The sequence below is a fragment of the Ambystoma mexicanum genome, chromosome 13 (assembly GCF_040938575.1).
Source record: "Ambystoma mexicanum isolate Mex_15411 chromosome 13, UKY_AmexF1_1, whole genome shotgun sequence".
NCBI lineage: Eukaryota > Metazoa > Chordata > Amphibia > Caudata > Ambystomatidae > Ambystoma > Ambystoma mexicanum.
Window position 1 is genome coordinate 795,201,691 of NC_090938.1, and position 16,363 is coordinate 795,218,053.

Here is a 16,363-nt window from a genome sequence, read left to right on the forward strand (position 1 = left end):
TTCTGCTGCCTCAGCTCTGCACTCCCTGGTACTCCTGCAAAACTCTTGCATCCGTGCACGACACTGATTGTGGCTCCGGCTCTCCCAGCTGGCTTCAACCACTCCGATTCCTCGTTCACGGGTCCTGGGGATTTTAAAGTCCCCGGCAAAACTGATTGATCTTCTTACAACTAGATTGCTCATTGTCTTTGCGGAAGTCCCTTTTCCATGTTGTTGTTTGTGTTGTCCTCTTCCTCATCCCAGTGCCAAAATGGTGAGTCAATGTCAATGGGAAAATAGGGACAGGATTTGTAACACCCTATAAAGGCCTGGGGAATATTTGATTCCCTATGAAAAGGAAAGGGGGGATACCTTGTCTCACCTAAGGATGTCCCCTCCCCACTCCCAGGTGTCCTCAACCCAGGTGATCCTCCCTCTCATATCCACCCTCAGGGTCAAGATCCAAGAGCGATGGCCTTTCCCTGGCCACCCGAGAGGTGGATACCAGGGAAAATAAGTGCAGACGACCTCAGGTTCCTTACACAGGATAAAAATACATACACCAGCACATTGCATCAATGGCACACAGCTCATAACATGGTTCTACAAATGTTCAAAATAGTTTGGGTGGCACACTCATTTAGCTTCAAGCTTTTTATAAAACCAACCACTGCCACACCATTGAGGTGGTCCTTCCCGCCAACTTTCAAAAATGACCTCCTAACGTGTCGACTCAGATACATTGAAAGATAGGGTGCTAAAATTCCATGATTTGTGTGGTCCTTCACAAGGTGGCTTCATGATGTATAGGAATGCATTTTTTCAATAATGTCAATACAGCCACCTGTAAAGACAGTCAATTTGACTTTTACTGGATATTCAATTAGATTTTCTTTTGACATTTCCATTCCTTTCAACAAACTTACACAGTATTAAGTCAATTCACTGAAGGTTTGCAGCTTTTCACACCCAATCAGTTTATCCAAATCACAATAAAGAGACTCAGATGCAGGACAGATAATATTCCTAAACGAAGTTAAGAGTCTCCAGTTGGCTCTACTGGTCAAATAATTAATTCCAAGTTCATACTGAATAGCAACCATTCGGCTTGAATTCTGAAGATTAAGTACCCTGTGCGAATAGTTGCTCTCCAGTATAGCTAAAGTTTTAACCACCCAAAAGAAATGAACCTCAGTCCCATATACAATCCATGAATTAACCTATCCTTCATAAAATGTAAGGATCAGAAGTAAGGAAGATTGACTGAAACAGGCATCCAACTGCATTGTTTAATTAGCTAATGCTGAGACTGGAGAGGACAGCCATTGCGATGTATGTGGTTTGTAAACAATAGGAAAGCCCAGATAAATAGAGCATTCGACTCGTTCCAGGACTTCTTTTTGTACAGACCATTTAAAAGAAGTCCAATGCTTCTTTAAAGAGCAGTGCATGACTTTCGTTTTTTAGAATTGATTTTTAAGGAATAAACGGTTGCAAAATGATTAAAAGCACTTTAAAGACTCTGAAGGCAAATTTCAGTGCTATCGAAGATTAATAAATCGTCAGCGTAACTCAACCCTATTACTTTCAAAGTATTGAGTTTTGGTAAGGCCAGTGCGGCTGGAGTTAAATAGTCTCCAATATCGGACATATATAAATTAAAAAGACAAGCGGCCAAAGCGCGTCCTTCCCTGACACCCCTAGATGTTGGGATTTTGGTCGATAATCCACCTTCCTCATTCAGCCTAACCTACACAGTGGTTTGGTCATGAAGGGCGACAATAAGATGCAGTTACCCATCAGGCATGCCCCAGTAGTACGTTTCTGTTTACCCCATCAAAGGCGTGAGACAGGTCAGTGGTGGCAATCTAAAATAGACTTGGGATTGCCTGTCCAGGCGAAAGACTGGACACACTTCAGTACTGTAACATTTAATGTTGTACTCATTTGCCTCCCAAACCCTGCCTGCCACCTTTGCAGGCAGCCAGTTTCAGCCACCCATGATTCAAGATGGCCAAGTAACAGTGTAGCAAAAACGTTACTGTCTGCATCGATAATTGATATCGGTCGATAGTTTCTAGGGTCACTCCTTGCACCTTTTTCATAAATGGGGGCCACGTGTGCCACACCCCATGACCCTGGAAATCTATGGCCTGCTGAAATCTGCTCAAAAAGAATGGATAGTATTATTGACCACTCCCTTGTGGCACTTTTGAACAGGGCATTTGATAGCTTATTGGGGCCCAGGGCTGAGGGACACCCTAAACCAAAATACCCTGTACAATCTCCTGATTAACTGGCAAACACCACACAGAGTCTTCATTGTGCGGAAATACATTAAGACCACCAGGCTTCTCCTTGTGAAAAACAATTGAATGGTGAGACACCCAAACTAATTCGGAGACAGATGTTATCTGGACATTAACTTGCCTGATTGCATTGTCATTAATGATTTTCCAGAATTCAGTGGAATTTTTATTTTTCAATAGTTTCAACATAAACTCTGAATCTCTTTAAATCAGCAATACCCGTGAATGCTCGACCAATTTTTATAGCCTGATTTCACCTTCTTGATTTCAATTGATAATGTGGACAAAGTCAGATCCTTCCTGCATTTTAATGCTTTAATTTGAAATGTCATGATGTTTCCTGTCAAACATCTCTTAATCAAAAGTGAGATTATGTTTATAATTATGTTTAATACTCGTAGAGGAACGATCCAGGGTAGAATTGAGGAAATCATCCAAGAAAGGTTCAAACGCGTGCACTGGGAAGGTATTTAGTTTCCAGATTAAAGCGGTGTCTCCCAAACAATGAGCAACAGCGTCATGAACAAGCTCTATGTTCTGAGGACTCCAGGAGATTCTGTTGCCCGCGGAGTTCCCTGAGTGATCACGTGGGCCATCCTGGGCTACACACGCTACCCCTGGATCGATCTCCATGAGTAGCATACAGTGGTCACTTAATGTTCTAGAAAGGAATTTTAGAAAATTGTATCTTTCGAACACCCAATTGGGCGAAAAGATGTAGTCAATAGTAGAGGAATGGTTGACAAGTATAATTACGGGGAATGTCGCTGGGTACTGCCCCATTGAACATTTTAAGTCCCAACCCATGAAGAACTGGCATCCACTTCGGCCCGTTTCCCAGCCCAATATTTGTATTACCTGACATAGGAATAACAGTTGACTCAAGGTCAATATCGATACAATGAACATTCAAATCACCCAGTACTATCGGAAAACCAACTCTTGTTCCATTGCACCAACCGATTACAAAAGAAATACGTTTATCCAAAGCTATGTCTAACTCAATAATACCTTTTTGCCAATACAGATTGATAAATAAAAAATCAAATTTCTGGTTTCCATCTGTCACCTTAACATAAGAGGGAAAGATTCCCCTACAAATCTCGATCTCATTTAGAGGTGCTATTCCCCCGCTCGATTTTATTAGGGTAACTAGGCCCCCAGAAGGTTGACCAAGAGCACCTTTCCATGCTGCCTGCTAGTGGGAAACATAGACATCAAGCAAGGGTTTTTCTTGAAGAAAAAGCTTCACTGAATTCACAAAATCAAATACTTTATATTGTTTGAGCTTGGAACGATGAATAGCCAGACTGGTTCTGACAGAATTTCATTTGGTGACTGTCAACCCACAAGCCCATTTTGGCAGATCAATAGATAAGACGGAACATTTAATTTGTGATAAAAGTTACAGTAAAACATTCCTCAGTGAATCCTTAGAATAGCTCAGTGTGTTAAAAACCTGCATCATAACCTAGTTGCAGGTTTCACATTAGATCACTTAAGTGGGCACATTAACCCACAAAGCCACCATTCCAAAGTAAGCAACAGGGAGAAAAGCTGAGAGGGATTTTTGAAAAATGTTGTAAAGTGCACACCAATAACAGTCTGTTGCAACCTTTGGGCAACGTTGCCATTATTGCTGAACTGAATACATTTTATGGGAGGAATAAAGTTGAAAAGCTGCTTTGGGCACATCTAGCATGCAGATGGCTCTTGCAAATTGCGACCAAACTTTTAGAGGCATAGGTCAGTCATAAAGTCTTGCCAGATAATATTTTCCACCAGAACCGTATTCATTTTGTGATATGAGATAAGAGGCTGAGCCTGGTACATTGACTTGCGACTGACTTTTCTCCGTTCCTCCTTGCCTTTCACAGACACTGGCCTGTTATTAAATCTTCCCATTAAGCATATCATACAGCAATATTATTGATATATTGCTTCCTTACCCAATAGTGAAGTTTAAGTTTCCCAATGGATATGCAGACCTTCAAGCAGAGGGCTTGAAGGTCGATGTGTGCCTGGAGGCCATGAGTGGTGGAACTCCCACTTGAAGTTGATTAGCTAGATATATCTACAGAGAGGGCACTACAGTCCAACAAAGCTTTCATTATTGAGAGTGGTCCCATAAAAAGCCTGACACCCTCCATCCTGCCTTGACTGTTCATTCAACAGCGGTTTGCATTCTGGGACTTTAAGTGTAGTTTAGTGTAGCTTTCCCCTAAATGTGTGTGCTGCAAATCAAACGCAATTTGGCATTGGCTAAAAAGCAAACACTGACCACTTGTCCGCTACTTTCCCAGCACTTGCTCCTTACTCTGTGTGGTCGTTGTGAAGCAGAGATGTATGTTCCCTCACGCCGTGACTGTCTGGTGTGAGTGGTGCATCCTGTGCTGAGTGTTTCTCTGCATCTGGTATCGTAGTTTTGCTTTTCATCATTACATTGTAAGCAGCGGAATGCAAAAAGGAGACAGGCCTGGATGTCTCTTTCACGTGTGACACGGTGACAACTTGGGGTGTCAGAAGTCTGCTATCGGTTGGTTGTATTATTGATAAAAGTTACTCGATTTTTTCATCAAATTGAATTAGGTATTCAGTTTATTGCTTTGCTTAAATGTAAATGAAATGCAGTTTTATGGCGGGCCAGATCGGTTGTTATCAGCCCAGAGCCTTTAAAGAGGGTCCCCGGGCTGATAACTCCCGATCTGGTATGCCAAAGAGGGTGTTAAGGCCATTAGCACCCCAGGTTACCAAAGCGGTAACCTGGGGTGTTAAAAAAAGGTTTCATTCATTGAACAGGAGGACACGCGCGTTCAGTTCAATGAATGAAAATACTGTCCGAAAATGGCCGCCATGGATATGGTAAGGTGGGGCCCCATACAGAGCCCCTCTTACATCTTCATGGCGGCCACGGATAGGGAGCAGAAGCGCAGCGGCAGCAGAGAAGCCGTTGTCACTGAAGAAAACAGGAAAGTGAGGAGGTGGGAGGGTTGTGGGAACATAACAAAATTGAAAATAAGGGATGGTGGGGAAAAGATGCTGCTGCAGGCAGGGGAAGCGGCCTCCAGGTTCCATGGAACGGGGGCTGAGATTAGCGGTTTTAGCCCGCGATACAAGGAGCCTGATTGGCTGCTCCCCCCACCTTGGGTGCTAATACCAGTTACCGCTCCTCCACATGACCCACCACCAATTCATGTCTCGTAGCCTCTGGACCCTTGCGGTCTCAGCCAACACTTTTTCAGTGTATGCACCTCGTAACTCTCCCGCAAGGAATCTGAAAATCAAACGGCTGCATAACTAACACATAAGACAATGGACAGTCATGAGAAGGAGGGCGGGTGGTCTTGCTGTCCCTGGTTCATGTGTGGTGTCCTGCGCTGGTGCACCTAAATAGCGGCGCCGAAGGGAAAATGGCATCAATAATCCTATGCACAACTAAGGGTCCGCCCCCTCACTGTCTAATCCCCACCCATCCATCCCTCGACTCAAGCGCGCTGTCCCCCCTAGCCTGATTATGGACCTTCCAAGGCCTGCCCAGCTGTCCCCCACATGCCACTCCCCTGTGCCCCAAAGGAAGTGGCGGTGGGAACCATACTAGTGATGGATGGTTCTGCCGCTAGAGGCAGTGCCCACCACTACCTCCCCCTGGTCGGGGTGGGCACCTTCAGATTTATTGTCTGACAACCAGAGAACCAGACACAGCTCTAAAAAGTGGTCTGTCGTGACTAACTCTGTCTGGGCTTGTTGCAAATCTAAGAGGCTTCCTAAATGTTTAGGTGTTATTGTACTTCTTCTTCCTTGGATTCCGTTCTTTCATTTGTTCTGGTTTGTGGATTCTGGTTAAACTGCCATCAGTGCCTCCTTGCTTTCGTTTCACTGGTACAATTGTATTCATCATTCTGTTCCTCGCTGTCTGTGATTTGGATTCCCTCATTACATCCCTCCTATAACACCAGTTTTTCTCAATTTCCTGCCTCCTTACATGCTGTTTTCCTCTTTTCTGAGTTGCTCCCCTCATATTCCCCCATACTCTGCCCATTCTCCCACACCACCTGCCCCAAACCCTTTAGAATGCTTAACCCTAGTCCTGTAAGCCCCCTTTCTACCCTCTTGCTCTCCTGAACCTGAACCGCAATATTGTTTTTTTGCCCCTTCTTCCCACTCCTTCCACTTTACGTATGTGAGCAGTGTGGGCTACATCGTACACCTGTGTGCAGTCCTCAACTCACATGTTCTTGACACCCTGAATTGCCTCCTTCCTGTGGCCTCATGCCAGCTTCGAGCGAGGCAGCGTTTACTATTCTTGACACCCTGAACTGCCTCCTTCCAGTGGCGTCATGCCAGCTTCGAATGAGGCAGCGTTTATTGCTTGTTCTTTGTGGTTAGCAGCCTCGGGAACACAGATTGCTCACCTAAAACCGGTTCTCCAGCGTACTGCTAGCTCTGCACAGAGCCTTGGAACAAACAGGCTTTACTTTTCTATGCCTCGGACTACAAACCTGTGGTGTAAAAACAAGGCAGATGCGTTTATACCTCACTTTTCCACTCGAGGCATTTTCTACACATCATGAGGCAAAGTAGAGGCTCTCCTGCCCATTACTCAAGCGCCACATAGTATTACGCCTGCGTGACATTTCATACAGTCATACATTGAAGGGATTCCTAAAAACAGGCTGATTTCATAGGATGCATTGTAAATGCTGTCTGCAAAGCGCAATCTGCCGGCAGCATTTACATTTTTACAAAAACGGTGGCTAAAAGCAAGGAGTAAAGGCCATCTTGCCTTTTTTTATTCTTGCACTCCCTTTTGCAAAAGTTAAAAAATGCATGCAAGGAATCAAACAGCAGCTAACAGGTAATGTTGTTGGTTCCCTGCATGTAGTTTGTACTGAATAGAAAATGACCCCCACAGTGTCCTTGGCAGCCATTCAGCTGTGAGGTCACACCCTGTGTCAGGTTGTACTTGCCAGTTCCTCAGAATACTTTGTGTTTTGGGCGACTTACATCCACCACACTGGATATTCTCTGTCTCAATCAGCTTGTGCCACTTCCATCTTGTGTGGCCCCTCCTTGCGAATTGCCGTTTCCACATTTGATTGCGCTTCTGACTCTCCTGACCTCATTTCCGGCTACATTTATGTCTGTTCTTTTTTATCAGCACTTCCTCTTTTCTTGGTCCGCATGCTAGACACTCGGGACACAGACTCCATTAGTCCAATTTCCTCTTTCAAAAAACAGTTTAGAGTGTTTAATGATGGTGACTCATCCCATATCCTCTTGTATTGGGGGTGCCAACGCCTACCCCCTCAATTGAGTATAGATAACATGATAGGCAGACCAAATGGTTCTATTATTGCAGAAATCAGGATTATAGTTCCTTTATTTAAGGTAAAAAGTGCACATAGCATATTAGGGTTAGGATGACCCAGGAATTGAAGGGTGCTTTAAATATCACATACATATATATATCTTGAATAAGGGATACAAAATGAGAGATGCTTAAATAAATAAATAATAGTTCCCTGAAGAATTAATACAGTGTCAGACAAAAATATATTTCAAAGTGGATAACTCAAGTACAAAATGGTGTCCAGTTCTAAGCCAGGTGGGAAAAACTATGACTCATGCCAAGAGTTTTCAGACAAGCAACAGGGGCTGATACATTAGAGATAGTCTTTGGCAGCATCTTGCAGTGAAATAATTTGGTTTGTGAGGTTAAACTTGCAACTTGGCAGAAAAAGCAGACAAGATTAATGATGAAGCCAGATAAAGCAAGGGAAACTTAGATACATGTATCTATGAGAAGGGCACAATGTGCTTCATGTAGACCATTATGAGAGACCATCTGTATTATTGGGCACCATATAATAGAGTGTATTTATTTTTCAAACAGTATAAGGCATTAACTAACTTGGCAGGACCTCAAAAATCAGATAAGGAGTAGTAATTTATGTGATGAAGGTGTTCATGACAGAAGTTAAGAACTGCCTTGTCTAGCCAAGTCTAAAATAAGCTTATAACTTTTGTGCGTCACAGAGAATTATGGATGCCTGCTATACTAATGTGGGCTTGGTGTACAAGGGATAAGCCATTAAATGATATTTAAAGGGATGTTTTTTCTCTGACTAAGAGGACCTATCGGAAGCATAATCTGACCAAGGTAGCCATTGGCATAAGGGTGTTGCATCATCCAAATAGCCTATATATAAGCAGGTTGATGGCAAAAAAATTTTGAGTGTTTTCCAGAGCGTGTCTTGTAACTACAACTAATAAAGACTGCTGAAAAAACTCCCGGGCGCCCGATTTTCTCTTGTCTCTGTCTCTCTGAGGAATGTTCATTGATGCCTGGTGTTTGATGGAGGATGGGTACCACGGCCCTCAGTTCATGCTCCTTTAACTCCACCATCTCCAGATGATTGTAAATTAGTGAGATTCTCATACTGTTGCAACATTTCCTCAAATATTGAACAATTTACGCCCAAGATAACAGGTTCCAGTTGTTCAGGCACGGCTGTTCCTCTCCACAATACGGTTTATACTTGGATGTTAACATTGGTTGTAGGGCAGCTCTTTTGATCTCCATCTACGCCGGTCATGCTAATTTTTGAGTCCTTGACAACCTCTTGTGGGCATATCATCAATGCAACTGCTTTGGCCCTACTTTCTGAATCCAGCAATCCCTGTGTCTTGATTTCCAACTTCTATATTTTTCTGGATGGGTTGTGATTTGGTATTGTTTGTATTGCATTGTTTATTTGCTTCGATAGCGCTTTATGCCAAAGTGTATTCAAATTAATTAATGAGATGGTTCACAAATATGAAATGATGAAAAGAAAAATACACAGAGAACCCAGAAAAGCTAGAGCAAGAGCAAAGAAACCTTAAATAAAATAACATGATGACCTAGTAAAGCAGATGAGATTAAAGTCTGGCAATAGTATGTACATGCAGGTCTTTTCCATATGTATGATTATTGTCAGGGATGCTCTCTCTGTATCATGTGAAACAGAGAATTTGATTCTTGATGCCCCGGGAATCAGGATCTGTTTCCATGGGTATTCCTCCCAGGGCTCCTATTTCCATAGGCTCAGTTAGGGATCTGTGGAGACTTTCCTGTGCTACCTGTACCCACTCCCAGCAGCCACAGCTCTGGAATGAGTGGGGCATTGGTATGTCGGTTCCTCCCTTCGTGGCTTCTTTGGGGTACATCTCTCTGATGGAAATGTTCTACCAGTAGATTACCTGGTGCCAGTCTCTCTGTCAATGCTGAGGGCTTGCCCCATACATCTGGCCTTCCTGTTCCAGGTGATCAGCTAGCGTCCTGCATGGGAATTCAACCTTTATTTATTGTTATGGTAAGACGATGGTATAAGCCTCTTGCAAGGCCAGTGGGTGATGTCATCACACACACTTTTGTTTGGTCACCGGTATCTCCTCCACAAACAGTTTTGGTATAATTTCTTCGAATATAACTTTCTACTGAAGAATTTTGGGGTGATTAGGTCGTCTGCTGGTCAAGATATTCACACTATAATAAAGGTGTCTGTATTTCTCCAGATCTAAAACAGATGTTACAACCCTTCCCCTAACCCCATATTGAAAGAGATTCCTCCTCCCCTGCGATCCAACACCAGGGGAAGACATGGAGACAAAGCAAAGGTTGGCAGAGAGCTGGCTCTTTACAGACAAAAATACAGAGATTAATATCTTGAACAGTCCCCTTCTCCCACCTCCACTCTTTAATCTCTATCTACAAGTGGTCCTTCTGTGTAGAGAGCTAATGGTCTCCCTACCTCTGTGACACCTACCTGCAACCTCCAACCCCCACACCCCTTCCCGCTCACTCAAGGCAACAGGACTGGCAGGCTAATGGTCTGGAAGGTGGAGCCATGAAGTAGGGGCCGTTATAAACAGCCATGGGAGTATGAGGGAAAACTACCCTCCTCACAAGCTGTTCAGGAAGAGGCAAGGCCATGAAGTGGAAGATTTCATGGAGCAGTAAGGTCGGGGCTTGAGAACATCCAGCTGGCGTGGGGAAGGTGTCCTGAAACGCATGCCGCATTCTTAACTGTAAGACTGGGACGGAGCAGGGGAGGGAATATGGGACCTCAGCGGGCAACCGAGCCGTGAACCTTGCAAGAAAACACTGGAGTGTGGGAGCTGCACTGAATCCGCGGAAGTTATAGGAGTGTAGAAGGGAACAGTATCAAAGGTACTCTGAGACGCACATGCCGTGCAACAAACTGAAGGAGAGGTCATTCAAAAGACGTTGCTAAGCAACTTCTCCTTTCGACCATTGGGTTTATACTGGCACGCTCTCCATTACCAGGAGCTACTAGTCCGTCATCTATCCTGTTTTTCTCTGTCGCATCCGGGGGCCATCTTAGAATTATGACTGACCTAATTTCCATACCTTAATATTAGTGAAAACCCCTTCTAACTGATCCCCCCTATGCTTTTCTTGTCCACCACCATTTAGACCAGGTTTTCCAGTGTTCAAGTACCATTTTGAATTCCAACAACAGAGGGCTGCAAACTTTAAGCTGTATTTGTATTCATCATACCTAGCCTTTGTAATGTATTTTTTAATCTGCATACGTACCATTGCCTTTTGGGTTGACTGCCTGATACGCTATTTGCACCTCACCAATCAAAAGGGTAGCAATGTACTGACCCCATCACCCTTGCAACCAATCAGATTTGTTTGCCACCCATTTCAGTTAGTTACAAATATTAATTATTTGTATTTTATTTTTTATTTATTGTTGTTTTAATCAAGATAAAAGAAAATCTTGATTTTTTCAACATTACAATATTAGCAAACATTTTTGTGATAAAATACAGCATTTATACATACACAATTGTTTGTTACAAATTGATATGTTTAACAGATATGTATAAAAACATGAAAGTTTGATTGATTAGCTCAGTTTTTCCCTAGCTTTTTCATTTTTAAACCGTACAAGAAGTTCAAAATAGCATATCTAACAGTTTTCCTTACAGTATGAAATAGCAAGTTCCATACGTCTGTAGTAGACTCACTGTATGATCCCTCAAATAAAGGCTTAAAAAACAAGATCCTCTGTGGAAGTAATATTACACATTCTGCACATAAGTGTCTCAATGTTTCAGGAGCGGATTGACAGTATCGACAAGGCAATGCTTTTGGTGGTAAGATTTTTCTTCTGCATAATACTTCGTAGGTAGGCCATATGTTTATACGAAAGCGCAGGAAATCATCTCGTTGACGAGAATTTGGAAACAACATTAAATAAGGCTCCACCATATCATAACGCTTCAAATTGAATGGCTTGTCCGTGAATGTCTGATACGAGGTGCAGGCATTCCTAGTCTTAATCCAGTCAAGTTTCCATAATTGCTTCCTGGCCGCATTAGGATTTTTGATCAGAGAGAGATCAGAGAAATTCAATTGTATGAGGATTCCCTGCGCCTTCGTTCGCCACGTTGTAGGGAAATTATCTTTTGATTTTAACAAGTAATTTGCCGCAATGTACATTAACCCCTCAGAGTTTCTGTCAATTGCCCTTAAACATTTCCTAGATAAGGAAAAAGTTTCCATTTGTAGATTGCATATAGCGACAATAAACCTAACTCGTGCCTCAAAATGGCTATGGGTATCGACATTGGTAAGTTTAACACACGTTTCCAAAAATGACCTTCCAATGCAGACCAATATTCATAGGTTTTTAATTTAAAGGCTTCACTACCATATGTGACCACAGTTACGAACTTTTGTTTACAGTAAATTATAATGGGCTTTAATGAAAATGTGCAGTACTTGGCCTTGATCAATCGAGCCTGGGACAGTGTCATGATCGCTTTTTGCTTTATATAATTCTCATGTCCCGCTGAACTCGCTTGCTGGGTTATGAAGGTTCCCAGGTAGACATATGAGGGGACTGAATCCAAGTTTGTTAATTGCTATGGCCATTGATGGGTTTTAGATCCCTGCCTGTGAGTGCCAAATTGAATCATCTTGGCTTTCGCAACATTTATTGAAATATAATTTTCTAAGCAATAGGTTTCCAAGGATTTCAATAGGACACAAAGACCATTGGGGGTTTTGGAGAGTAAAACCATGTCATCTGCATATAACAGGTGTTGAATCGGGATGCCATCTATTTTTGGAGAGTCCGTCACTGTCAATGCAAATCGGGATTGGATGTCTGCTAAAAAAAAGTTGAACAAAGCGGACGCTAAAAGGCATCCTTGCTTCAACCCGCGAGCAGTGTTGATCGGATCAGAAAGGAGACCAGTGGTATCCAATCTGATCCAAATAGTGGTGCTCGTGTGACATTCAATCACCCATTTTAGAATTGACCATGGGCAACCATTATTCATCAGTTTCATATACATCAACTTGAGCGGTACTGCATCGAAAGCCATACGGAAGTCGATGAAGGAGATGTATAATGCTTCCTTCCTTTCATGAGCTTGAAAAATGATACTATTTAAGGTGATAATGTTTATACATGTGCCCGCCTCAGGGATAAAGCCAGTTTGGAAAGTGTCACGTAGGCAACGAATGTCTAGCCATTCGTTAAATTTATTTAGAACAAGACGTCCAAAAATCTTACCCGGACAATCCAAAAGAGCTATAGGTCGATAAGCCTTTGGGTCCGCTCTGTTGCCCTTTTTAAATATGGGCACTATAATGGATTGTTTCCATGTTCGCGGAATTCGCTTAGAGTCAAAGGCGTTCTGGAAGATTTGCATTATGATGAAGGCCCATTCACGTGGATGGTTTTTAAGCATGCCATTGGCCAATCCATCCGGCCCACTAGCTCTGGATTGGCTCAGGGCTTTGATGCAAGTTAAAATGTCATCAAGATGTATCGGGAACGAGCATGGCATTAAATTAAGTTGAAACCACCCATCTATGTTCTGAAAAGGAGATTGGTAAAGAGTTTCAAAATATGTTTCCCAGGTTTTATTCTGCACTGAATTAGTCAGTACAGCCACCCGAGATCTCGTGGATGTTCCATTTATACATGCCCAAATGCCACTACTTGACTTCTTTACCAGATACATTAACATTTGTTCACTGTTTTCTTGATGCGATTGTATTTTTTGCCCTCTCAGCCAATGAGCATAATCCTTCTTTAATTGTTTTTGCATATTATTTCGTAGATTGATGGGGTAATGTATTAAATTACGTATGGCCCACCTCAAATTAACTTTGGCTTGCTGAATTTTAATGTCAAACGGATGTCGATGATCAATTTTTATTGATAGATCTCGAGAGAGGGTGTGCTTAAATATCTGCATTTTCTCCACATAGCAGTGTGAGGTACTGGGAGAGTTATCATTATACATTTTATGGAGTATGTTCTTCATTTGAAGATTTTGAGAATTCCATTTTAGGCGACTGCCACGATTGTTAATACCAATATGTGCAGTATTTGGATTTCTCTCCTGAGATAACCATGCAGTTGGAAATTTAAAACAAAAACAATTTATTATGAAGCTGGAATTACTTTCATTGTTTCAATCTGTGGAAGAAACTCTTGGCTCACATAGATGTAATCTAATACTGCACCGGAGGTGCCCCTTTGCCAGGTGTTACATATCGGAGCATCACCGTTACACATGTTTTTAAGCATAACCAGACCTCTGTCTTTCATCATTTCATGCCATGTGTTTTCATCACTTGTCAGGAGTGTGTTTTGGTCTGAAAGCAAATGCAGGTTTAAGTCACCTACGATAAATGTAGTCACAGGGTCAATGATTTGGGCTATTTTATCAAGATGCCATAGTAAGATGGTGAAAAATTGATCTGATGTAAGATTTAGCCTACTCCAGTATATATTCACAATAGCAATGTTAACTTTGGCTCTTGTTAGTCTGACAACCTGGAAATACGGGGAGGGAGATGAGTACTGCTCTCCAGTGAACCCACAGGTTTTCTTGACTGCTAGTAGTAGTCCACCTGATGGTCTACCTTTTAATTTTTTTATTGCCAAGGTATCGAAAATGATATAGGTATCCCATATAGGAGTTTCAATAAGCCAAATACAAATATTAATTATGGGTCCTCACCCAGCGTGTATTTCTGTATCATTAATGTAAGAATATTTGATTGTATATATAAATTGAAGCTACTATTTCAAGCCAGTCAAACCTTACCTTGGCATTCCACAGTTCTCTTCTCTGTTCTACCACTAAGGATGGCCAGAATATATGTGCAATCTGTAGCCAGCTTGGAAGTGCCATGACTTTTCGTTTCAGCTGCATGCAGACAACACACACATTCTCGGCTACCTGGACCACGTGGACAGCAGCAACATGTACATAAGTACAACTCTGAGCTCTTATTGTTGGGATTGTTTAACATAACCTGCAAACCTTTCACATGGTCAGACTCCGTGGCCTGGTGCTTTCATCAAGGAGTCCAGGTCTTATGTGTGTTACCAACTGCTTGCAAGTCCGTGCACATCGAAAAAGTTCCATTACCACCTTCACATGCCCAGAAAGGTTACCCCACTCCTAAACGTTCATGATATGGGGGAACTCATCAGGGCCTTAGTAAAGTATTGATCACAATTACTGGGAGCTATTCAGCTCCTGCTTGCTCTCTAGAGGAACCTGCTTTCCTTAACGCTCAAGGCATCCAGGAGCTACTTATGACTCCCCATGCCAGCTTGTGCTGTACAAATACATGTATATGTCATTAACTCAATGTGTTTGGGAATGTGTATAACCAAGAATTCAGAGACATCTAAAGTACAATTAAATTGTAAAGGACCTATATAAGGCACCGTAAGGGTAGCACAACTTGCAGGGGTATCCCTAATTATAAGGGTGCCCCTAATCACACTCACACCAGACCAGAGTAAAGTACCCCCCTCTAGGGAAGTAAGGTCAAGAGTCTATCATACAAGGATAACAAATATATTCTTTACAGAAACAAGGATGGGGCAAAGAACTCTGCTCCCTGATGGCCTTTTGTGCCTCTTCCATTCCTTTCTCCTGCAAACTGGTGCCAGGCAGGAGCTTTTATACTCATGACCTGCTGTAGTGACATCGCTGGATATGAGCATGGCTTTATCCCAACTCGTCCTGCTTCCATACAAGGGATGCGCCACTCTTCCTTTCTTCATGGTCGCTGATTTCTGTTCGGACATGCTACTTTACATATTGCTACCTTACATAGACACACACTGCAGCCCTGCAAACTTTTACAAACCTCTAGGCCTAGCCCCAGGAAAAACTAAACATTTCTATAACTTATTTTCATTCATACTCTACTCATCTCAATCATATTTTTATCTGGTTTTACAATCTCCTTTTAAACTTGTTTTTCATAATTCTGCATGTTGTGCATTGAGCATGTAAAGCCCCCTATTCTTAGTCTGCATGTGCTTTTGACAGACAGCAGACAGCTGGTCAGTGTGCCCGTAGTCCATTTTTAGCACAGGCTGCATTCTTCCCGGCAGAGAGCTTGCTTCTATCGTGCTTTCAGATTTTAGAACTAAATAGGATTTAACATTTACAAATGTATTCAGCTAATAGTTATTTGCATCTTATGTTTAAATAATAACTGCCTTCTTTTAGTGCCTTCCCATGTCTGTGTGTGTGATTATATTTGCATGAAAATAGCTTTATCAGTGCCCCTCCTCCCCTGGTCTCTTGTAGTGCCTAGAAGCACTCAAAAGAAGTCCTGCCTAATTCTAAAGTGCTTGGGGGTGAAGAAGGACGCTAGCTCCTTCCCAACAGCACACAGAGTTACAGTTTGCATCTTATGAGGACGTTACACACTTGGAACAGTTCATAAAAGCTCCTTGATCCCCAGAGTTAGCTCCTGCTGAATGTGTTTTATTTGATATCCAGGAGCTGCTTTTAGCTCTAACTAATCAACTCTTTATTTCAATCCATGAGTTAAGCCCTGTGGTTTATTGCAAAAAAGGTTGAGTTAGGCTCCTGAGTCAATTGCTTCTGGTTCCAGGTCGGCAGTGTGTCTGGTGCTCGGATTCAGGAAAAGAGACCTATTATCCCGCCCTCAAATGCCTGCATTGGCTACAGCTCAAGCAAAGACTAACCTTATAAATCCTGCA